Here is a 26,528-nt window from a genome sequence, read left to right on the forward strand (position 1 = left end):
CTGACATGCATTTTGGTCTTTTCTTTTTTTCCTGTCTTTTTAATGACCTCTTGCTTTCTTCATGTATGATGTCCTTGATGTCATTCCACAACTTGTCTGGTCTTCAGTCATTAGTGTTCAATGCATCAAATCTACTAAATTCAGGTGGGATATACTCAAGGTTGTACTTTGGCTCTCATTGACTAGTTCTAATTTTCTTTAGTTTCAACTTGAACTTGCATATGAGCAATTGATAGTCTGTTCCACAGTCAGCCTCTGGCCTTGTTCTGACTGATGATATTGAGCTTTTCCATCATCTCTTTCCACAGATGTAGTCGATTTGATTCCTGTGTATTCTATCTGGCGAGGTCCATGTGTACAGTCGTCATTTATGTTAGTGAAAAAAGGTATTTGCAATGAAGAAGTCATTGGTCTTGCAAAATTCGATCATGCAATCTCCAGCCTCATTTCTATCACCAAGGCCATATTTTCCAACTACCGATCCTTCGTTTCCAACTTTTGCATTCCGATCACCAGTAATTATCAACGCATCCTGATTGCATGTTCGATTAATTTCAGACTGAAGAAGTTGGTAAAAATCTTCAATTTCATTTCTTTGGCCTTAGTGGTTGGTGCATGAATTTGAATAACAGTCGTATTAACTGGTCTTCCTTGTAGGCGTATGGATATTATCCTATCACTGACAGCACTGTACTTCAGGATAGATCTTGAAATGTTCTTTTTGACGATGAATGCAGTTCCATTCCTCTTCAAGCTGTCATTCCTGGCGTAGTAGACCATATGGCTGTCTGATTCAAAATGGCCAACACCAGTCCATTTCAGCTCACTAATGCCTAGGATATCGACGTTTATGCATTCCATTTCATTTTTGACGATTCTGAATTCTCCTAGATTCGTACTTCGCACATTCCACATTCTGATTATTGATGGATGTTTGCAGCTGTTTCTTCTCATTTTGAGTCATGCCACATCAACAAATGAAGGTCCCAAAAGCTTGACTCCATCCATGTCATTAAGGTTGACTCTACTTTGAGGAGGCAGCTCTTCCCCAGTTGTCTTTTGAGTGCTTTCCAACCTGGGGGGCTCAACTTCCGGCACTATATGAGATAATGTTCCACTGCTACTCATAAGGTTTTCACTGTCTAATTCTTTTCAGAAGTAGACTGCCGGGTCCTCCTTCCTAGTCTGTCTTAGTCTGGAAGCTTAGCTGAAACCTGTCTGCCATGGGTGACCCTGCCGGTATCTGAGTACTGGTGGCATAGCTTCCAGCAACACAGCAACACGCACGCCTCCACAGTATGACAAACTGACAGACACGTGGGGGCTCCTGCCTCTGCTGCTGCTTTTTCTCTACCGCCACTTCTCGCAGTCCTCGGTGTTACATTCTCTCTCTGTCTCCTAGTTCCAGGGCCTTCTCAGTGCAGGTAGCCCGGGTCCAAAGGACAGGCTCCACTCCTTGCTCTTCTTTCTTGGTGGTGGTGAGATCCTCCCTTCCTGCCTCTGGGATGGCTCATTTTAAGCCTAGTGAGACAGCAAAACTGACTAATCCCTTCGTATATGGACCAATTCCATATACCTTATTTGCACAGTCCTACTCAATCACTGTGCATGAATCACAAAGACTATAGCTAGGAAGGCCATATTAAGTAACACATTGTACCGCAGGCCACCCCCTGGCTCTTCTAGCCATTGTCCCTTTCATATTTGAAGAATTAACCTCCCCCTCCCAATCATTTTACCAGTCCAAAACAGTCATTAACAGTTAATCCTTCAGTAGGGCAAAAGAGTCCTAAGGGTGAGGTTACTCAGGTACCAGCCATTCACGTCTGCTGCAGGTGTCCATCTTTTCTGGTCAGGTTCTCCAAAAAGTTCATTTTGTCTTCACCCTTTCTGGCTCTGATAAAATTTAACGGACAGAAGATTATTCCCTTGCTCTGAGCTTCACAAGGTATCAGCATAGCAAAACCTTTAAGGGACTTTAGGTTTGGCCACTGTACTCCAGTCCAGCAGTGCCTCCCCCTTAGTCCACTCTTTCACAGTTCAGCTTCTACAATTACAGTTTTTACAATCACAATTAACCACTTTTTAACAATCACTCACAGCTGAATCATAATCCTATCAACATATTCCCCTACCCTCTCTTCCCCCGTCTAATCAGGAAAAGCTGAATCTATATTCAGTAAGGCTCTTCCTTTGTCCCCCTCATTTAATGTAAGCACTCATGAAAGCGTGTAAGCCACTCACTCCATGCTTTTATGTCCCTCCTTTTTAGATAGCCAATTTCTAAACTGCCTCTCCATATCAAACCAGTACTCTGAGGAGACAAGCATGTTCCTTTATCTGAAGAATCTTCTGCTCCAGTTGGAACTTTGAGCATCTGCATCCATAAGTAAAGTCCAGTCCTGAGCAAGCTATCAAATTGTAGCAATCTATACCAGCTAACCGTGTCAAACATCTTTTTCTTTATTCAGTCAGGTGCTGGTCAGCTCATCCCTATCCAAGCTAGGCCAGCTGGGACCTCCCAAAAGCTAAGGAGTCCACACAGCTCCTTGCACTTCAGACCAAAAACAAACAAAACAAAACCTGCTGCCATCAAGTCGATTCCAACTCACAGTAACCCTATAGGACAGAGCACAACTGCCCTACAGGGTTTCCAAGAAACGCCTGGTGGATTCAAACTGCTGACCTTTCAGTTAGCAGCCATAGCTCTTAACCACTATGCAACCCAGCCAGCCCTTTCTCTCCTTGTCTCTCTCATCCCTAGCCTCCGTAGTCTAGGTCAATGGGCACCAATGGAACACGTCCAAACTCAGTCTGTCTCTTCATTGCTACACCTCCCCCACTGCCATTCATGAGTGGACCCAGGTAGTCACCACAGGCGAGTATACCAGGCTGTCTACTTGTCGGCTCCCTTTAACTTCCAGTCCTAGAAGGGGATTTTTTCTGATGGGCACTAACTTTTCCTGTCTTGATACATCCAGGGGCAAACTGCTTGACTGAATTTCAAAAAGCAAAACAGTCTTTTTTTTTTTTCCCCTGCAGGCCCTTCCTTCATATGTAAATCTCCTGTTCTCTCAGCAGTTCTGGGTGGTTCTGCATGTCTTTTCAAATGCAAATTTCCTGACTCCAACGGGTTAGGGTTGGGCTCAGGTACAAAGGGCTACTGCATTGAAATGAACAGGCTATGTTTCTTTTGGACAAATCCTAGTTCCCCTTTTAGCACATCCAATCAAGTATTGGCTGAAGGCAGAGTTACACACTCTCTGTAATCTATAATACCCAATATTCATTTCAATCATACATTTAGGTTTGCTTTGCAACACTGTGTAGAAGAAACATTCAATATTCATAGTATATTCATATGAACACATAAACCCTTTTTAAATATTCCAGTTTCATCTTCTCTTCTCCACATTTTAACTATCTTTCCATTCATATACATATGGCCTGGGGCCTCTGGCTAGGTAGAACCAGTAGACCTTGGCCCCCTATCAATCATCTTTTTAATCAGCGTGAATTTTGCCCCAGGCTACTCCAGATGTGGCTTTCCTGCCCTCAGCTGCAGCATAACATCTCTTAACTTTCCTTTCCGCCATTACAGGTAACAACAACCTAAGTAACCATCTAAGAATCAAAAGTTTCACTTCCCATGCCCCTTTGTTCTTTCTTTTACAAAGTACCATGCTTCTGTAAGTCTGGAGCCATTGCAACAATCCCTGCTCTGACACCAACTGTAAAAATGACATGGAAGAGTCATCTGACCTCCTCTAACTTCACAAGGGGGAAGGAGAATCAAGATCAATAGCCCAAGGCTGATTCCTATGAGCTGGAGATCAAACATATCTCCTCTCACCAGCTCTTTTTACAAATTCTGATACCATTTGTCCCTCCCATGGCACTCTCTACTTCTCTGCTGGGTTTGATAATTCATTGTAATGGCTACACAGAACTCACAGACCATACTCACAATTATGGGGTTTATGAGGAAAGGAACAAGTTACAATTTAGGTTCAGGAATGCTCAGAATTCAGTTCTTTGGTCAGGACAGCCTCTCCTCAGCCATGCCCGCAGGCAGATCTCTCCCTGGCCCTTGGCCCCTCGGCCCCTGGGCCTGGCCTCTGTCCTGCTTGGGCAACTGTTACAAAGCTCTTTTAGCTCTCCTGATAAGTACCCAGAGGCACCTTACAGAGGCAGTAAGCCTCGGCCTGAAGGCACTCAGCTCTAGCTCCACAGATCAGCAAACCTAGGTCCACCAAGTGCCTGGAGGCACCCCACTCCAGCAAGCTTCCTGCCTAGCTTTCTCACTCCGTGGGCCAGGAAGCCTACACACTGTCTCCTGCCAGTCTCCTGCCTCTGCCGCTGTCGTTGGTCTGCCACCGCTTCTCACCATCTTCTGTGTTTCAATTGTCTCTCTTGGTTTCCTGGTTCCAGGAGCTTCTCAGCACAGGGATCCCAGGTCCAAAGGACGTACTCCACTCCTGGCTCTTCTTTCTTGGTGGTGGCGAGATCCTCCCTTCCTGCCTCTGGGATGGCTCATTTTAAGCTTAGCAGGATGGCAAAACTGACCAATCCCTTCGTTAGGATTCCATATATCCTATTTTCATAGTCCTACTCAATTGTTGTATGTGAGTCACAAAGACTATGGCTAGAAGGGCCACATTAACTAATTCATTGGACTGCATATAGATATTCTATCTTATTTTTATATTGAATACCTTTTCTATTAAAATGGATATTTCTCCTATTGAATAGACTGAGATATTGAGGTCCTTGTCAGTGTTCAACCCAAAAAATCCCATGCATGCCTCAAAATGTAACAGGATGGAGAATTAGTGTATTGTTATTTTCCAACAAGGAAATCTGCTGTTTACAAACTCATTAGGAGAGGCTAATTAGCAGAATGAATATGGTAATCCTCCCACATACAGACAGAAGCAGATATGAGCAATAACACCAGCCCAGCCCACACAGAGATGCCATGTTCTCCAGAGTTGGATGGAAAACCACCCTGTATGCCAGTGCTGACTTCCTCCCACTTGACTAAATGATTTGTAATCAAAATTTAAAGAGTATTGAGAGGGTGTTTAGAGCCAGCAGTTTTAGAAGCAGCTGGACTATGAAGAAAAATGCAATGCCAAAGACACCTAGGATAAACTGTTTCTGCCAATCCATTTTCAAAAATGAGAACCAAGGGTGATTACAAGGATGGTCAGCACACGTGGCTCTCACATGTTCATTTTGAGAAAAATGACTCACTTTTCACTTTGACTAAGGTTGCAACTGACTGAGAATTTACTAAGAGTTACATAATGTAAAGGATCCACCACAAGAGGATCTGATCTAATGAGATGACCTTTCTGGATCATGAGTTCATGATTTTTCATGGTGTTCTGAGCTAAAGACTATGTAAGCCTGTCAATGGAGCACAGTCAAAACCCACGAAGCAGATGAGGAAATGTGCCAGTGTGGACAACATAAAAAGGCTTAAGAAGTCTTTCAGAGGAGATGGACAGCTAGAAACACAGATGGGATCCCATTTTTATAGGCTTGGTTGTTGTTGCTGTTGGGTGCTGTCAAGTCGATTTCAACTCATAGTGACCCCAAGTGACAGAGTAGAACTGCCCCATAGGGTTTTCTTGGCTGTCATCTTTACAGATGCAGATCACCAGGTCTTTCTTCCACAGAGCTGCTGGGTGGGTTCAAACTGCCAACCCTTCATTTAGCAGCTGAGTGGTTAAGTGTTGTGCCACCAAGGCTCCTTCATAGGCTTGGAGGGACCATTAAATGGCTACATTATATCAAATTTTTTTTAAAAATAAGAAGTCTATTGCCATGCAATACATAAGGAACATAGTATAAAAAAATAACTTCTATAGTGTTTTTCTTACTATAAAAAGTAATAAATACTCATTATGGAAACTGAAAAATACAGATACAGAAAAGAAAAGAAAAAATCAGTCATGATCTCATAATCCAGAGAAAATAAATTAATAGGTGTGTCTTTATCTAATATTTAATTGGAATCAGACTACATATACAGTTTGGACATACTCTGTTTAAATATATGGTCAAAAAGCAAATACCAGTAAATATTGACCTTGCAAAAATAAAATGTCCCAGGGAGTGCTTTGGCCACTTAATACCTTACAACCTGGCATAAAGCCCCATTTGATTGAACTTCTCTCCTATGGCTATCCAGACACCTCCTCATTACACATCCTCTGGTGTTTTCAAGGAGTCCCTGGGTGGTTTTGGTATGATTAATTACTTTTGTGTGTGCCCTTTCTAGCCATGGTCTTATAACTCCCACCTAAGTGATAGGGTAATTGTGGCCTACCAATGAGGACTGGTCAGTTTTGCCTTAAAAGGGAGCCAGTTCCAGAGAAGAGGGAGGAGCCCAACACCACCACCAAGGAAGGAGAGACCCGGTAGCAGTAGATGGTGTGGTGGGCTTCCTGGCCCATGGAGAGAAAGCTGAGTGCCTTTGGGCAGACACTGAGGGCCAGGGAGACTGGTGCCTGCAAGCACAGCTGGGGAGAGGCCATCTTGATGGAAGAACTGTATTCTTAGTGTTCTTGAGCCTGAATTATAAGTGTTACTTCCCTAACAAACCCTATAACTACGAGTATGGTCTGTGAGTTCTGTGTGGCCATTGCAATAAATTACTGAACCCAGTAGAGTGCTGTGGGAGGGACAGTTGGTGTCAGAATTAGTAAAAATGGCAGAGAGAGGAGGCATGTCTGACCTCCCCGTCATGGGAATCAGCCTTGGGCTGTTGATCTTGATTTTTCTTTCCCCTTATGAAGTAACAGGAGGTCAGACACTGCCCCCACACTGTTTTTACAGTTGGCGTCAGAAGCGGGATTCTTTGCAATGGCTCCAGACTCATGAAAGCATGGAACTTTGTAAGAGAAAGAATGAAGGGACTTGGGAAGCAAAACTTTTGATTCTTGGATGGTTGCTTTGGTTGTTGTTACCTGTAATGGCTGAAAAGCTGCAGCTGGAGAGGCCTAGGGCCAAAGCCAGGCCAGATAAGGTTATGCTGCAGCTGAGGGGAGAAAAGCCCTACCAGAAGTGGCCTGAAGCCAAAGCCAGACCAGATAAGCAGGATGCTTGATAGGGGCAGGGTCTTCTGGTTCCACCCAGCCAGAAGCCCAAGGCCAAATGCATACGAATGGGAAGATAGTTAAGGTGTAGAGAAGACTCAACTGGAATGTTTTAAAAGGGTTATGTGTTTAGGATTATGCATTTATCTGAATGTACTATGGATATTGAATGTTTCTCCTACCTAATGTTGGAAAGCAGACCTAAATATATGATAGAAGTGAATATTGGGTATTATAGATTACAGACAGTGTGTAACTCCACCTTCAGCCAATACTTGATTGGATATGTTAAAAGGGAACTAGGATTTGCCCAAAAAAACACAGGCTGTTTGAAGGCAGTAGCCTTGTGTATAGTGTGGGGGCTTAGGTTGAGAACCTGAGCCCCTTCTGGAGTTTGCATTTGAAAAGACAAGCAGAACCACCCAGAACAGCTAAGAGAATGGAAGATTTGCATTTGAAGAAAGAACTTACAGGAAAAAACATGGCTGTTTTGCTTTTTGAATTTGGAGGAAGCAATTTGCTGTTGGATGCATCAAGGCAGGAAGTGAGTGCCCATCAGATGGAACCCCTTCCAGGACTGGAAGTTAAAGGGAGCCAGTGAGTAGACAGCTTGGTCTGCTCACTTTTGGTGACCACCTGGGTCCACTAATGAGTGGAAGCAGGGGAAGTGCAGCAATGAAGAGATGGCTGAATTTGGACTTGTTCCACTGGCACCTGTTGACCCAGCCCACGGGGGCTAGGGATAAGAGAGAGGAAGGGCTGGCTGGCCAGAAGTAAAGGGAATTTTGTGTGGACTCCTAAGTTTACAGGTGGAACCTGTTGACCTAGCCCAAGGGGACTAAGGATGAGAGTGTGTGAAGGGGCTGCCTGAAGTGCCGGGAGGTGTGTGAGCTCTTGAGCCTGAGGCTGTGACCCATTGTGACCTAGCTTGGATGGCTAGCGATGAGCTGACCAGAATCTGACTGAATGAAGAGTAAGATGTTTGACACCATGAGCTGGTGGAGATTGCTGCAATTGGATGGCTTGCTCTGGACTGGACTTTGCTTGTGGATACAGATGTTCAAGGTTCCAACTGGAACTGAAGATTCTTCAAGACCAAAGGAAAATGTTTGTCTCCTGAGAGTACTGGTTTGATAGGGACGGGCAATTTAAACATTGGCTATCCAAAACGGGGGAGATAAAGGCATGAAGTGGCTGGCTTACATGCTTTCGTGGGTGTGCTTACACTCAAAATGAAGGGGACAAGGGAGGATCCCCACTGAATAGATTCCTCTTTCCTGATGGGTCTGGGGAAGAAAGGGTGGGGGAACGTACTGATAAGATTATATGATTTAGCTGTGAGTGTTAACAGGATTGTGGTTGTAAAAACTATAATTGTAGAAGCTGTAAGTATAAAAAAGTGGACTAAGGGGAGGCACTGCTGGATTAGAGTACAGTGGCTGAACCTAAAGTCCCTTGAAGATTTTGCTATGCTGATATCTCGTGAGGCTCAGAGCAAGGGAATAATCTTTTCTCAGTTGAATTTTGTCAGAGGCCAGAAAGGGTGAAGACAAGATGACTTTTGGAGAATCTGACCAGATCAGGTGGAAACCCGCAGCAGAAGTGAATGGGTGGTACGTGAGTAAACTCATCCTTTGGACTCTTTGCCCTATTGAAAGACTAACTGTTAATGACTGTTTTGGACTGGTAAAATGATTGGGAGGCAGAAGTTATCCTCCAAATATGGAAGAATCATGGCTGGAAAAGCCAGGCGGTGGCCTGCAATACAATTAATTACTTTTGTGTGTGCCCTTTCTAGCCATGGTCTTATAACTCCCACCCAGGTGATTGTGTGATAGGGTAATTGGGGCCTACCGATGTGGATTGGTCAGTTTTGCCTTAAAAGACAGCCAGTTCCAGAGTAGAGGGAGGAGTCCACCACCACCAAGGAAGGAGAAACCTGGTAGCAGAAGATGGTGTGGTGGGCTTCCTGGCCCATGGAGAGAGAAAGCTGACTGCCTTTGAGCAGAGACTGAGGGCCAGGGAGACACGTGCCTGCAAGCACAGCTGGGGAGAGGCTATCTTGATGGAAGAACTGTATCCTGAGTGTTCTTGAGCCTGAACTATAACTGTTACTTCCTTAACAAACCCTATAATTGTAAGTATGGTCTGTGTGGTCATTGCAATGAATTATTGAACCCAGTAGAGAGTGCTGTGGGAGGGACAGCTGGTGTCAGAATTAGTAAAAATGGCAAAGAGGAGGCATGTCTGACCTCTCCCTCATGGGAATCAGCCTTGGGCTGTAGATCTTGATTCTCCTTTCCGCTTATGAAGTAAGAGGAGGTCAGACACTGCCCCCACGCTGTTTTTACAGTGGTGCAAACGGTTAGTGCACTGGTTGCTAACCAAAAGGTTGGAGGTTCAAGTCCACACAGAGGCACCTTGGAAGAAAGGCCTGGCGATCTACATCCAAAAAATCAGCTATTGAAAACCTATGGAGCTCAATTCTACTCTGACACACATGGCGCCTCCATGAGTTGAAGTCGACTCTATGGCAACTGGTTTTTTTCCTGGTATTTTCAAAGTCGTTAACCTCCTTGATGCTGTTAACCAGTCCCTACTTAAAACATTTCTTCCCAGCGTTTCATGGACACCACGTTTAGTTTTCCTCTCATTTCTACCCACTCATTCTCAGTCTCCACTTTCCTCCTTCCCTTGCTGGTCTCCAGTGGCATCACTAGGGAGGTGTGGACCACACCAGGTAACACTGTCAGAGGGGGTCACCAAAATGACTATAAAATTTTTGTTCAGTGTTTCAGCAGAAATTTATTATTTTCTATAAAAAATCTCTGTAGTTGTAACAAAAAAAACATTTTTCATAAGCCCAGCTTACATGTATCACTATATCTACAAGGTTAAAACTCTATGCTGATTTACTTTTTGAATGTTCTAATGTGCTCCCGTCAGACCTGTCATTATTACAATAATGCTTTGAATCGTGTGGTTTCATCTGCACGCCCTACAAGCACACACTGTTGTTTTCGTTGCTGCTGGTGTTTTTATAGTTGCTGATTTTGTCAAATATTCTGTTGTTTCAGCTACAATATTGTAATTAGTATTTGTGAACCTATATCAATAACTTTGTTGAGAATGAAGTAGTAATTAAAGAGAAGGAGTGATATACAGGAATTACAATTAACAAGTAATATGAGTACAAAAAACATTACTAAGGATTCTGTATAGTCTAGTATGGGAGAAGGTCCGTGGGGAGAAGGGAGGGTGTGACACTAACCCTAGTGACGCCACTGCTGGTCTCTCTCATCAAATGTGGACACTGCCTGAACTCTTTTCTCTACATGTTAAAGTCAATTTATCCATACTCGAGGCTTCAAGAATTACTTCTTTGTAGATGGCTTTCATATTTCCACCTTTAGTCTCAATCTCAGGCCTGACATATATTCCCAAGTACTTGTAGGGCACTTCTACCTAAATTTCCTAATGGCAAAACCAAGCTCAATTTGTCTAAAACCACACTAAGTTATTCATTCATAAATATTTACTGGCTGCCCACTATCGGCTAGGCACTGTTATAGGCACTGGGGTGACAGCACTGAATAAAACCTTTGAATAAAATGAAGCTCCACTGACGACAAGGTCCTTACCTGGCATTCTAGTCCTTCCTCGATCTAGACCTAACTTGTTTGTCCAACTGTGCACTTTTCTTCCATATATATTCTCTTTCCTGCAAGCTATAATACTGTTGCTCTAATATGCTTTCCCAATTCCATACTTTGCTTGCAGTTACCTCTGAGATACCCTCCCTCCACCTTTACCAACCGAAATTCTATCCACTCTGCAAAGCTCAGTTCAAATGTCATCTCTTCTATAGATCAGCCTGTTCTTTCTTTAAATGGCCACAGAATTTCTTTGGTACTGTCCCCATGACATTTATTGCATGCTGCCTGTTCTTCCTGAAATGATAATAACTATAATTTATCAAAAGCCCATTTTGTGACAGGTTCTTTGCTTGGCACTTTATATCTCTAAGCCTCATAATGTGCAATGTGGGTATATTATCTTCATTTTACAGATGAAGAACCCAAACCATAACCCGCTGCCATTGAGTCTATTCTCACTCACAGAACCCCTACAGGATAGTGTGGAACTCTGCCCCATAGGGTTTCTAAGGCTGTAACCTTTACGGAAGCAGACTACATCTTTCTCTCTGTGCACCACCAGAGCTTCTTCCAGATAAGGAAACTGAGGCTCAAAGATACAGAGTAATTTGCATGAGATTACGCACGTACCCTCTGGACTTACAGTAACTTGAGAGCAGAGATTCTGCCTATTTCATTTTTATAATTCTCAATGAGCCTAGAACCATGGCTAGTTCAGAGTGAGTGCTCATTAAATATTTTTTGAATAAAGAGCATGTTTTTTAAAGCATTGACATCTGTACATATAAACACCATTCTAGTTTTCTGGTAGAAGTATATTTGAATTCATTGTAAGTTCTTTTAAGTAAAATTTGGCATGCATTCCAAAAACATTATGTTGACTTGAGTTTTAAATTTTTTCTTGGTAAAGAAAGCTTCCCAGCTATTGAAGGTTTAAAAATAACATGGCAAAGGTCAGGTAGCAAAGACCCCATCCAGACCTTTTATAGAAGCAAAAGCACTTAGGTGGCACTTATCAATTATTTTGTGAACCACTACAGTATCATCAGCTTGGCTAGTCTCATTTTCCAGGGACTTTGAGCTCAAGCTCTCTCTAATACCAGTAATGAGATGGTCCCTCTGAAATAACCCAGACAATAAATTTATAGCATTTTTCTGTACATCTCTGTACTTATTTATTGTTTGCTACCTGCAAAATCACTGAGACATTTGATACCCGAAGATGTTTTCCCAGAAACCGAACTAAATATAAGCCTAGCACTTCAGATCTCAGACTGCCTCACTGTTGAAAGCAGCAGTGCTAGTAGACCCCTATGTCCACCACTGGATTGGAAAGCCAAGGCTTCTGGCTGGGAAGCCCATTTCATAAAACCACAACTCCAATGTGTCCTGCTTTTGGAAAACAAAATAGACACACACTAACTTGAGTTATGTAAGTATCCAAAAATGCGGACTTGACATTTTCCACCTCACTTTGCCTCCACGGCAGGGGATGGTGATTAAAAAATAAACAAAAGAACCACTCAGATTATCTGCACCCTAGGATTGAGGTGAAGAAGGTGAAACCTCCATCATAAAAACCACATGTTGCTAGAGTCAGCCTCCTCTGCAACAGGAAATACCTGGTTAGGTGCACGTGGGTACCATCAGAGCCAGGGTAGCTGGAGTGGGCTGAATATGTGACCGACCATAACAATGAACATAACAACCTCACAAGCGAGTGAGACCCAAACATTCCAAATACCGAAAAAGGGCTAGGGAAGTAGTTTCAGGTTAAAAAAATGTCATCAGCTCATACAACTATTGAGAATCTTCTACTTATGCCTGAGTAAATGGGCTCTGTGTTTCCAAACACAATACAGGGCAGAGTTTCATCCAGTTGTCTCAAGTAACTCCTTAAATCCAGTTAACCTAGGAAAAAATCAAATAGCTTTACTGAGAAGTAATCCTCTTTCCCATGCATGGTTTACAGTATGGTTTATAAAGTGCTTGATAAGCTTCTTAATACGTATTTGTAGTAACCTCACCAGAGAGAGCTGAGTAAAGTAGTAGGACTATTTTAAAGATGATGAAAGAGACACCAAAATGACCCACCTATTGTTGGTCTGAGGCCCCATGGGGAAGAAACAGATCTTCCTAGAATCCCTACTAAGTACTGAGTCTTGTAGGTCTCTATGAGTCAGAATTGACTCAATGGCAATATGTGGGTCATACAAGTTCAATTATCTTTTAAATCACCTTAAATTGCTCAGGGGCCCCGATGTTAGGAAGACCATAAACAAGGAGTAGGTAGGTTGAGTCCAACACATGAGCCACACCAGACTAAGTATGGAGTTTGTTCAATGGGACCAAGGTGTGGCAATGGGAAGAACATAGATTTCTGACATTAGAGAAGGGTTGATGTCTCAGCACTGCCTTCTAAGCTGAATGACTTCCAGCAAGTCAGGCTGAGTCAGGGCCTCTGGGTTTTCCTTGTCTGCAAAATGGAAATCCTGCCAACACCCACCCCATCTATCTTAGAGAGTTGTGAAGCACAAATACAATAATGTTTGTAAAGCTCCTTTGTAAAATCTAAAATGATCATTACTCCTATTAGAAGCTAGCTGACTCCTAACCACACAATCATTTATACTCAATAAGCATTTTCAGAGGATGGACTGAGTACCCAAGCACTAGGTTAGATGCTAGCAACACAAAACACAGTTCTTGTCCTCAATGGGCTTAATAGCTAGTGGAGAAACAGACACAAAGCCAAGTATAAAAAATGCCTTAACAGAATTATCAAAAGGTGTTATGGGAACACAAATAAGGAATCATCACTGATCAGGGTAAGAGAAGGAGTCTTAAGTGACAGAATACAATTAAATGATATAATGACATGTATATAGAGATGGCTTCATTTGAAAGAAACCAAAGACAAAGGAAACAAACACAATCAAATGATATAATGACATATGTACAGAGATGGCTTCATCTGAAAGAAACCAAAGACAAAGGAAACAAACACACAATACCTGCTCTAGAAATGATGATGCTTCTGATATGAAGCTGACAATCTGTACTAACAGCTTCAAAGGACTCACTAAAGAGTGAGCTCAAAATTAACTAACAACCACACATAAGGAAGGCAAGAGTGCTTCTTCACAAGCTGCCCAAGTCTTTCTGACCCATGGTCCCAGTCAACAAAAGGCCCTTGGGAGTGACAGGGATGTCAGGGGAAATGAGCAGTTGCCTCACTTCCTGTTGACTTTAACTCCTTAGGTCATTGCAGCTGATTAGCAGAAGGGAGAATACCTACAACTTTAACCTTCAAACAACAACCAGCTTATGGGTAGGCACAGTCACACAACCAGTTCCTACAGATGAATGTGCATGGGAAGTAATTGATTTTTTTCTTTCTCTGTTACTTTTAAACCTCCTAAAAAGTGAGCCTGGGTCTTTGTTAAATGGCATCCTGAGAGTACCAGATTCATGAGTAAAAGGCGACTCACCTCTTGTTTGAAAGGACAGACACACTCTGTGGTGATGGCTGCATCCATGACCTGTTCCATCTTTTTGGACTTAATATACTCTGTGACAATGACCTTGGCTACCAAGCAGGCTGTTACAGATTCTGTCAGGAAACAAGCAAGGCTGCCAAAGGCAGATAAAACACTATCTTTGACCCTCAAAGATAAGAACAAGGTAAGGCAAAATACTAGGAGGCCCTGGTGGCACATTAGTTAAAGCGCTCAGCTGCTAACCATAAGTTCAGCAGTTCGAGCCCACCAGCCACTCTGCGGGAGAAAGATGTGGGAATCTGTTTCCATAAAGATTTACAGCCTTGGAAATACTCTGGGGTCAGTTCTATTCTGTTTTACAGGGTCGCTATGGGTTGGAATCGACTCACTGGTAGTGGGTTAAGGCAAAATAACTGGATGATATCTATTATACAAGTCAGAGGAAAAGTTCACAAAATATGAAGGATAAGAACAGTAGGAATGATCTTTTCATCCTCCAAATCTGGATTTAAATTTATTTTATTAGAGACTATTATCATTACTGTAGACTATTATTATTAGGGGAGCCCTGGTGGCATAGTGGTTAAGAGCTCGGCTGCTATCCAAAAGGTCAGTAGTTGAAATCCACCAGCAGCATCTTGGAAATCCTATGGGGCAGTTCTACTCTTTCCTATAGGGTCACTATGAGTCAGAACCGACTCAACGGCACCTAACAACAACATTATCATTAGGAGCCCCTTGGTGACGAAAACAGTGAATGCTCAACTACTAGCTAAAAGGTTGGTGGTTCGAACCCACCAAGAGATGCCTCAGAAGACACGCATGGCAATCTGCATTTGAAAGGTCACTGCCTTGAAAATCCTATAATGCAGAGGTCTACTCTCCAAACGTGGTCACCGTGAGTTGGAATCAACTCAATGGCAACTAACAACAACAACATCATTAGGATGGAATGGATTTTTAAAAAACAATTCTGCAACATATGAACATTCTGGAGTTGAATTCTGAAGTTCTGATTGGTCTGTATTTCTTTGACTATTTTGATCTGACATTAGGAGATGACAGTTGAAAGTCAAATAGTTGTCCATTATCAGGGACTATTACCGTACTAAACTCCTTAAAAATGTCCTGCAGAGGACCCCTTCAATATGGATGGATACACATTAAATGTGGAATGATGTGTTTAATAAAATATTTAAAAACAAAGATAGTTCTTACAACTTCTACGCCAAAACCAAGATTTAAAAGAGTCAAAGCTAATATTTATTGAATACTTACTAAAGGGCAGGCTTGATGCTAAGCCCTTTACCTGCATTATGTTGTTAAATGCTCACAACAACCCTGTGAGAGAGCTGCTATTATTATTCGCACTTTATAGATAAGGAAACCAAGATTTAAAGAGATGAAAAATACCTTGTCCAAGATAATACGTCCAATAAGTGGGTGGAAACAAGACTCTAAAATGCATATGCTGTCCTGTGTGACAGTTTAGAGCAAATTAATTACCCTGAAAAACTATAGCTAAAATTTTATATACATGGTGCTTCGAATTTTAGTGTCAAACACCAGCAACTTTAATTTTTATTTTTAAATCTTTGTTAATCCTACTACTCAGAAAATTAACTGCTAAATGTCATCTAGTTTATGCATAATTTACAACAAAAACTTCTCTATAATACTTTTGTGTCATTAAAAGTTCTCTAAAGGAATGGTAGATGAGAGTTCCCTGAACAAACAGAGCAGAAAGTTGTTCTCGTACTAAATAGCTAACCTCAATTCTCTTAGTGACCTTGGACACATTATTTGGAATGTTTGCAAGGGTATAATGACTGTGACTTCATTTAGGCCAAATAAGTGCTTTTGCAAATGTTTACATAGTCCTAATTGCCCAAACCTTTTACTAATGTTTCCCTAAGACATCATTTTTCATTTTGCCAATAAATAGAAACACTTGTAAAAATGTTTGCTTTAAAAAAATCTGCAAATAAATGTTCCTGTCAAAAGAATTAAAAGAAATATTTCCAAATTAGATATGATTATAGATAATGCAAACATATTTTAACTGTTAAGGCATATCCAAATAAACTGTCCACTTCTAAAACCAACTTAACCTTTTTTGTGTGGGGGGGGACAAATATCAATGTATATGGGTTAAAACAAAATAACAAAATTGACCCACAACCTTCAGTCTCTTTTCTTAAGTCTACTACCACACTACAGTGAATATTCAGACACCATATGTAGCCTTTCAGGGGAGAGAAATTACTTTTGGACCAGAAGATCTGGAATTAGAAGACCTGAGTTTGAACCTTCCATGCACCACCACCAGAGGTATGATTTGGGGCAAGCCACTTGAACCTGAATTTCAACTATTTTGTCTGAAACATAGGGTCAGTAAGGATACCTGTTATACTTTCTTCAAAGGTTGTTTTGGAGAGCAAATCAAATGATATAAGGTACTGCTTTATGAACTCCAAAGCAGGATATGGGGTGCAATATGTGTCTGTGTGGTACCAGGGAAAACGCACCACACTCTCTTTGACCTCCTCCCATTATAAACTAACAAACTGGTGACAGGAATCAGTTTAGAAAGTTCTGGGATAAGGTTTCAATATATTCAAGGTGCTGCCTGCATTCTTCAAATCAGCATAAGTTGCTGTATACCTACTTTGCTTGTGGTCTTGGAATGTAGGGATTTGGTGGTGCAAGACTGCGTTATGATTCAAAAGGAATCAGGCAGAAGGAGCTGAAAGAAACTACCAGGGGTATCTCTAAAATCAAGCAGATCTGTGATTTCAGAAAGGGAGTCCAAGAAGGCCAGAGAACAAATCAGCAGCAGCCTGGGCCTCAGTCTGTCAAAAATCCCCTTTGTCTCCGGTGTCCTCAATCTCCCCTCCCCCATTAGACCTTCTCATTAACATTTCAATATGCTAAGGTCCTCTCTCTTCTCACAGAAGAAAAAGTAAGTAAGTAAAACCCTCTCTTGCCCTCAAGTTCCTCCACAGCTAGGGTACTTTCCCCCATTTGCCCCTTCTTCCAAGTTCCTTAAAGAAACTCGTCCTTCATACCTTCTGACTCACCTCACCACACATTCATTCTTCCCCCAGGAGCAATCGGGTTCTGTCCCAGCTGAAACCGCTCAAGCAAAGGTCATGACTGTGTCCTTGTTGCTAAACCCAGGAGACACTTTTCACTCCCCATCTGACCTGACCTCTCAGCAACTGAACACCCTCTTTGCATTGCTCTCTTGGATTCACTGATGTGTCTCTTCTGATATTTCTCCGTTGTCTCTGGACACTCCTCCTCAGTTCCCTCACTGGGCTCCCCTTCCTATGCCCATATGATAAATATGGGTTGTTGTTATTGTTTTATGCTGTTCAGTGGATTCCAACTCATAGTGACAATATACGACAGGACAGAACTGCCATAGAGTTTCTGGTGGCACAGTGGTTAAGAACTACGGCAAAAGGTCAGCAGTTCAAATCTACCAGCTGCTCCTTGGAAACCCTATGGGGCAGTCCTACTCTGTCCTGTAGGGTCCCTATAAGTCCGAATCAACTCTATGGCAACAGGTTTGGTTTTTTGTTTGTTTAATCTTTACAGACAGGAGTCCTGGTGGCTCAGTGGTTAGGAGCTCAACTGCTAACTGAAAGGTCGGAGGTTTGAACCCACCAGCCGCTCCACAGGAGAAAGAGGGGGCAGTCTGCTTCCATAAGGACTACAGCCTTGAAAACCCTGTAGGGCAGCTCTCCTGTGTCCTATAGGGTCGTTCTGAGTTGAAATCGACTCGACAGCAATGGGTTAATCTTTACAAGCAGATCGCCAGGTATTTTCTCCCATGGAGCTGCTGGTGGATTAGAACTGACCTTTTGGTTAGCATCCAAGTGCTTAACCATTGCTCCACCAGGCTCCTTATATATGACGGTACTCCTCCATTTTTCCCCAGCACCCTCTTATTTAGTTCCTCTTCTGCCCTCCCCCTGAGTGATCTTCTCCATTTCTGTAGTTTCAGATTCAATCCACATGAGCTCTAAACCCACAACTACCTTTTGGATGTCTCCTAACACCTACTAAGCACAAAAGTAGACTCCACATCTTCCCCCTCAAAACTGCCCCTCCTCCCAGCTTTCACCATAGGGTGAAGGGCATCATCATTCCCCAGAAAGATGAACACTATCTTTGACCCTTTTTGTTTCCTCATCCAGAAACCATAAGTCATAGTAATTATACTTCTACAATATCTGCCAAATCTATCAACCTCTCCCCATCCCTATTGCCTTAGTTCAGTCACACCATCCAGACTTCACCCTTCAGTCTTGCCCTCCTCTAACTCATTTTCCACATTGCAGCCAAGGAGGCTCTCTACAATAAGATCAGTTAAAACCCAACCCAAAGACCCCGTTACTATCTGGATAAACCACACACTCCTTGATGTTGTTAGATGCAGTCAAGTCAGCTCCAACTCATGGCGTACTTAGATACAACAAAACGAAATGTTGCCTAGTTCTGAGCCATCTTCTGGTTCACTGGTATGTTTGAGCCCAGTGTTGTGGCTATTGTGTCAATCCATCTCATTGAGGGTTTCCCTCATTTTCACTGTCTATTTTACCAAACATGACGTCCTTTTTAGCAAATACACTCCTTAACACTGTCTTGAAGAGCTCGTGGCCGCTTACTTTACTGAACTTATCTTATTAATCTCTCTCCCTCATGCCATCCCCGCAGCCCCCCCCCCACTCCAATTCCATCCATCAAGAACTTGCAGAAACTGATATCTTCCACATGCTTTCTCACCCATCCTGTTTTCTCTGCCTGGAACACTCTTCCCACCACCACCCTCATTGCCTCTCCCCCTCTCACTACCATACATACAATCTGGCTAATTCTGATTCAGCCTTCAGGTCTCTGCTGAGGTATCATTTCTTCCAGAAAATCTTCTTGACCTCTCAGGTCCATTTTAGGTGTCCGTCTTATGGGCTCCCTTAGCATCCTGACTTGCTCCATGATAATGCTTTTCACACTACTTAAAAAAATGGCCTGTTTACTTGTCTATCTCCCTGACTAGACTAGAAGCTTCACAGAGGCACAGATTGTGTCCATCTTGTTCAAGGTTGTACTCCTGGCTCCAAGCACAGCACCCTGGTACAAAGCAAGTGCTCACTCCCTATTTGTTGAAACAATGAATCCCTGAGGGTGGAAGACAAGAAGGTGTTCTGGACAGGTTAAAGTTCTGGTATAAGTGGATCAAGAACACGTGGGAGGAGATCATTTAGCTAATTTCCTGAAGCACAAATACTAGTGGTTAAATTTCTGATGTTTTCTAACCTATAATACACGTTCCCTGTTCTGTGACTAAAAATCACCATTTATAGATAATCACATCTGTAGACCACAAGGTGAAGTGGATATTTAGCATTCCCAGTTAGATAAATGTACCCAACTAAACTGGATAATGCCGCACACAGTAGCTTGAGTTTGTACTCAGTTATAATTTGGTTACACTAATCAACATATCTGGATAAATAAATCTCTACCATACTCATAAATGTGGCATATAATTGGGGAATCCAATTTGAAACACATAACTCAAATTAACAGTTAATCAGTGTATGAAAAACAAATAAAATGTTAATGAAAACAGCATGCCTGATATCTCACTGCAATGGCTTCTATATTCTGACGCTGGTGTTTGCTCAGAACTCATACTGCCATCAAGATTAATTACCCTCATGGATCAAATAAAGCTTTTACCTTATTGTCAGCAAGAAGGTAAGTTATGTGGGCTTTTTAGTATCTGTCTCATGAGCCCCAGTAGCCAATGAAATAAAGCAAACATAATACATGGAATTTATTGCTGGTGTTCATTTGTATCACACTTTCACTCAACACTCAGTTCTCTGAATTATTTGGTTTGCACCAGAAGCTCCAAGCAAGAATATAGATCAACTACTTATGAACCAAATACCAAATCCACTCTAAGGAAAAAAGAGGGAGGAAAAAGGCAATTACTTGCTAGATATCCCACCATATCTTTTCCTTTAAAGGGTTAACGCTCCATATGAAACAAATCAGCACTTGGCTAGAAGCCAGTGGGACAAGAGACACTTTCTGTGCTTTTCTAGGCCTGCGGGTGGACAGGTTGAGGTGAAGATATGAAAGGGAGCCAGTAGGAAAAAAAAGTAGGAGCATCAGTGGCATGGTGCTCCTGGAAACTGCCTGTTGTTAGCTGTGACGAGTTGGCCTCCAACTCATGGCCACCCCAAGCACAACTGAACAAAACACTGCCCCCGGTCCTGAGCCATTCCATGATCAGTTGCAGATCTGACCATTGTGACACACAGGGTTTTCACTGGCTGATTTTCAGAAGTGGAACGCCAGGCCTTTTGTCCTAGTCCATCTTAGTCTGGAAGCTCTGCTGAAACCTGCTCAGCATCATAGCAACATGCAAGCCTCCAATGATGAACGGGTGGTGACTGCACATGAGGTGCATTGGCCAGGAATCTCACCGGGTCTCTCACATGGAAAATGAGAATTCTACCACTGAACCACCCACAGAGATGGAGAATCCTTAAAAATCTGCCCAAAGAATCTAACCTTTCCAGGTTCCTATTAAAATTAGGTCTTCTGAAACTAGAAATTAAAGTAGCAGCCATCTACCCTGCTGCTTCTTAAATATGTAAATACAAATACACGACTTGACTTCAGGACTTATGCAAAGTCTGCACACAAGGTTACACAGGAAGAGTTTGTCAAATATCTGACAAATAATATATATCAGCTTTGGATGATTTTTAATGCAGATGTTACTGGTCTAGGTTCAGCTTGGTTTTTCTAGTCATAATATGTGAGGGTCTTTTTTTTTTTTGGCAATTGGTTACATATTCTTCATAGTTCTTTGTTCTTCACTTGTATAATTAACCTAGCTATATAGCCTAAAGCCTAAAATACATCAGTCTATGAGAAAACGAGAATTTTAACAAAAATTCAACCATGAGCTTTCTATTTATATTACTTCAATATGATATTCAGCAATCCTCCCATTGATTACCACTGATCACCCTAGCCAGAAATAATTTATCCAACCCTATTTTTAATCTTTCCAACAGTATTATCGTTTTCTCTCACATATTATTTTTTCTTTAAAAAAAAGGTATCACTTTCTGCCACATATTTGCATTATTCATGCATTTTTATTACCTCCGCTACTTGACTGGACAATGTCTTAGATTCCTTGTATTCCCCACAGCATAGGGATTTAACAACTGCTTTAAAAATACTAGTTATTGCTTTTTGTGATTATAAAAAAGTACTGTACTACATGCTCACTGTTGAACATTTTGAAAATACAAAAAAATGTAAATGGAAAATAAACAGTATCTATTCAACCTCCAATGACAATGCATCCTTGAGGGTGGAAGAGAAGTTGTTCTGGAAAGGTTAAAGTGCTGGTAAAAGTGGGTCAAGAACATGTGGGAGATCATTTAGCTAATTTCAATGACAGAAAAGCACTCTCTCCATTTTAGCCCTTTCAGTCCTTTTCCTATGCAGATTTTCAACATAGTTGAGAGCATATTGTACATACAGTTCTCCATTTTTCCCCACTTAGCAATACTTAGTAAACATCCTTCCACACCATTAAAATTTTTAATAAATATCCTTTTTAATATCTGTGTAATACTGCATCTTTTGATGATACCATAATTTATTTAACTGTTCCTTTGTTGTTGGGTATTTAGGCTGTTTCCAATATTTGACTTTTCTAAACAAAGCTATATTGAACAATTTTGAACAATAACTTTTTAAAAGTATTTCTCATGAGTTCCTTTGGATAGACTCCTAGAAGTGGAATTACTGGGTCAAAGGGTAGGAGCATTAGTGAGGCTTTTCATATGTTCAGCCAACATGCTTTTCAGAAAGGTTATAACATTTGTGTGCCTCCTCACAGCATTTGAGAATGTCTGTTCCCCTGTGCTCTCACAGATGTGGGGAATTATAATTTGTATAATTTTAAAAATCTATGGAAAAATTGTATCTTGCTGTTGTTTTAATTTTCATGAATTGATTAATGGAGAAAGAATGCATTCTTACATGTCTATGAGCCATTTAATCTTCTCTTTTACGGAGAGTTTGTGCGTGTCTTTTGCGCATTTTTTGCTGGAATCTCTGTTAGCTTCCTCTAGCTTTGTAACAAATTACAACAAAGTTAGTGGCTTAAAACAACATCCACTTATTATTTCATAGTTTTGAACGTCAGAGTCCAGGTGGACTTGGCTGGATTCTCTGCTCAGAGTCTCCCTCACAAGGTTGAAATCAATACAGAATCTGGAGGCTCTGGTAAGGAATACAGTTCCAAATTCATTCAAGTTGTTGGCAGAATCCACTTCCTTGCAGCCCTAAGTCTGAGGCTCTTGTTTCCTTGCTGGTTGTCAACCCAGCACCAAATTTAGCAACTCTAGCCCACAGGTCACCCATATTCCTTCTCAAGTGTTCCCTCCTATTATGGATTGAATTGTGTCCCCCAAAAATGTGTGTCAACTTGGCTAGGCCAGATCCCAGCACTGTGTGATTGTCCACCATTCTGTCATCTGATGTGATTTCCCTATGTGTTGTAAATTCTACCTCTATGATGTTAATAAGGCAGGATTAGAGGCATTTATGTTAATGACGCAGGATTCAGTCTACAAGATTAGGTTGTATCTTGAGGCAATCTCTTTAGAGATATAAAAGAAAGAAGTGAGCAGAGAGATGGGGACCTCATTACCACCAAGCAAGAAGAGCCAGAAGCCCAAGTTCTTTGGAACCAGGATCCCTGAGCTGAGAAGCTCCTAGACCATGGAAAGACTGATGACAAGGACCTTCCTCCAGAGCGGACAGAGAGAGAAAGCCTTCCCCTGGAGCTGGGACCCTGAATTTGGACTTCCAGCCTCCTAGACTGTGAGACAATAAATTTCTCTTTGTTAAAGCCATCCATGTGTGTTATTTCTGTTATAGCAGCACTAGATACTAAGACACCCTCTATCTTCAAAGCAGCAACAACATGTTGAATCCTTATCGGTTGAATCTCTCTGATTTCCCTTTCTGATCCCAGCCAGAAAAAGCCCTCCATTTTTATTGGCTCCTGTGAGTAGATTAGACCACTCAGATAATCTCCCTATTTTAACATCAATTGTGACATGTAACGTAACATAATCAAGGGAGTGATATCTCACAGTATTCACAGGCTCTAGGAATTAGGGTTTGTAACTGGGGAGACTGGGCTGGGGGGTATTTAAAATTCTGCCTACCACAGAGTCTTAGGTGGTTTTTCTTATAATTTGTTTGTGCTTTTTTTTTTTTTTTTAGCATCTTTTTAAAATTTTTTATTTTATTTTTTGTTTTTGTTGTTGAGAATATACACAGCCAAACATACAATTCAACAGTTTCTACATGTACAATTCAGTGACATTAATTACATTCTTCCACTTGTGCAACCATTCTCATCCTCCTTTTCCAAATTGTTCCTCCCCCATTAACATAAACTCTTGCCCCCTCCTATCTAACCTTTCAAGCTTCTGTTGTCAATTTTATCCCACATAGTTCTTGAAACAGCACAACGCTCATAGCAGACATTCTATAGAAGAATCTTGGTCAAAAGGGGGAAATGCAGAACAGAATTATAAATTCTCAGGGAATCCAGACTTTCTGGATCCACTGAGGCTGGATGAACCCCTGAAACTATTGCCCTGAGATAATGTTTAAATCTTAAACCAAAAATATCCCCTGAAGACTTGTTTAAGCCAAACACAGTTTAGCTTAACTAGTAAAGGCTGTCTGTTTGTGCTCTTTATGATAAATCAGAATGGCATGAATTTACTTACTAAATGAATCTTACCAATGACGGCCAGAAGTTGTATTCTCACAAAGGCAAAGGCTGTTGTGTGCTAATGAAGATGCTCAATACATAACTTTGCTAACACTAGTATATTTTTATTTTATGTATTTATTAACAAACACATTTCAAGCAATTACTATATGTTAGACTGTGTTCTAAGCACTTGAAAAATATTAACTCATTTAATCCTCATAACCTTATAAGATCAATACTATTATTTTTCCCATTCTATAGATGAGGAAACTGAGGAGTGGTAAGGTTTAGTACACTGCTCAAGGTTATATAACTAGAATGTAGCCAAGCAGGAATTCAAACCCAGGTAGTCTGGCTTTATAGTTCCTGCTACGAACAACTACATTATGAAAATATTCGTTGTAAAGGCCAATTTATCAGGCCTTAACATGAATTCTTCAATGTACACAATTTTAAAACACCTCTCTATTTGCAATTTAACCTAATATTCTAATAAAAGTTAGACTACTGTATTTTGGAGAAGACCTGGTGGCGCAATGGTTAAGCACTCAGCTGCTAACTGAAAGGTTGGCGGTTCAGTCCCACCAGCCTCTCAGCAAGACAAAGATGAGGGAGTCTGCTTCTGTAAAGATTTACAGTCTTGGAAACCCTATGGGGCATTCTATTCTGTCCTATAGGGTCATTATAAGTCACAATTGACTCAATGGTTTGGGTTTTTGACTGTATTTTATTTTAGGAACAGCGATTATAACGTACATGTGGTATTTTACAACAAAATACCTTATAAATACAAATTCTAATTCATTATGATTACTGAAATTAGGAGAGGGAAGAAAAAGTGTTTTTTGCTAGATTTTTCCAAGGAGGAAAAAGAAAAGGAGGAAAAAAACTTCCAAATAAGTTTACAACAGAATGGTTCAATCTCCGTTTAACTTGGTAAACTATAAATCCAGGCTAGTTTCAATTTGTCATTCAATTAGATATCTCAGTGGCGATTTATTTTATTTGAGGGTAGGTCTGAAATTTCTATATCCTGATTTTTTTTATCTTAATAATCCTCTCATAACAAGACCTAACTATGCTTGTCATCCGTTTCGTGGTGTCATTTACTATATATATGCTATACATTTAAAATGGACAGAGTTAACAAAAGGAATAATCGTTCTGTTCCTCTGGGAGCCCCAGCTTGATGTGGGTTAAAAGCTCTGCTGAGATTTGGTTTCTATGACCCAGGAGGGGGAAAAACAAAACAAAAACAGCGGCAGAAAACAGGATCAGCTATTTCATCTACTTTCAACTCACATTATATACCTGATTCAAAAAATAAGTGGGCAACGCACCACGTAATTCCCCTTCACCCATCATCCATTGCACTGCAGTGCAGTCTCCAGCATCAAATAAAAGCCATAGCATGGAAGAAACAGCAAAATCATCGCTACTACAGGGAGCGTCTTAGAAATTTACAGTGCTGTCATCCCCACACCCTTCCCCCACTGGCCAGCCAGGCAGCACAGAAGCAGGCAGATGCTCACCGGGCCGGCGGCTGCTTCTCTCCCTTCATCTGAGGGGCCTGCAGTCTACTCCTGTTGGGGGCTCGGCTTCGGCAGCCCTCCCGCCTCACGGTGACAGCCTGTCTGGCCGCTGACCCATCCCGGCTCCGCTCTCTGTTTACAAGCTGCTCCTCACGGTCCCTCTCTTAAATGCTTCCCCCCGGCATCCCGGGAAGCGAGACCCGGACACACAAGGTTCCAGGCCGCGAGGACACGACTTTCCTGGCGGAGGGACAAGGTGGCCAGGCGGGGTCAGACCGCACCCGCTAGGACTCCTTATCTCTTTGTTTTCTTATACACGGTTCTTACTACACTCATTGTGGAAACAATGGCGTGTGCCGCGGAGTCGCCTTCACTGCTCCTCCCAAAGCCGAAATGGATGTTTGCAATTGGAAAATTCACTTGGAACATAAGCAGGACTCCTCAGGTTTTTAGCAACCCCCTTGTCTAAGAGAATTACTCAGATACTTTTTTTTCTGAAAATTGGGTTATTAGAACTTGGAGACTGCTGACTTGTTTGAGTCCCCATCTAGTCAGGCCTGAAGCTAACCCCATCTTGTAGACCCCACTCGTAGACACGATTTTGTCACCAATTAAATCCAGTGTTTAGGTAGTTTGGGTTTCTGTCATTTACAGCTGAAAACATCTTGGCTAACACTCTACCTTTCCAGACTCATCTCCCACATGCTCCTGTCCTCCCACCGTGTACTTCAGACACTTTTTTTTTTCCCCACCAGTCCTGGACCTTCTTCCTTTTCCATTATCCTGCTTGGGTTCCCCCATTGTATCCCCTCTGCATCCCCTGAAGATGGACCTTGTCTTAGTGATCTTTGCATTTTCCACACTTACTGTGGCATCTAATACATGATCTC

At 41.7% G+C, this 26,528-nt stretch overlaps 1 protein-coding gene across 1 annotated transcript in view; it reads right to left on the bottom strand.

Moving 5' to 3' along the window:
* The window catches only part of PLEKHM3 (pleckstrin homology domain containing M3), a 217,514-nt gene extending 191,741 nt beyond the window's left edge, over positions 1–25,773 (bottom strand). Inside the window, exon 1 of the mRNA XM_004378281.2 lies at positions 25,639–25,773. The gene's annotated coding sequence lies outside the window, so the exon portion shown is untranslated. The remainder of the gene's footprint in view (positions 1–25,638) is intronic.
* Between the last annotated feature and the right edge of the window lie 755 nt (positions 25,774–26,528).

This window comes from Trichechus manatus, unplaced genomic scaffold (assembly GCF_000243295.1).
Source record: "Trichechus manatus latirostris isolate Lorelei unplaced genomic scaffold, TriManLat1.0 scaffold00056, whole genome shotgun sequence".
NCBI lineage: Eukaryota > Metazoa > Chordata > Mammalia > Sirenia > Trichechidae > Trichechus > Trichechus manatus.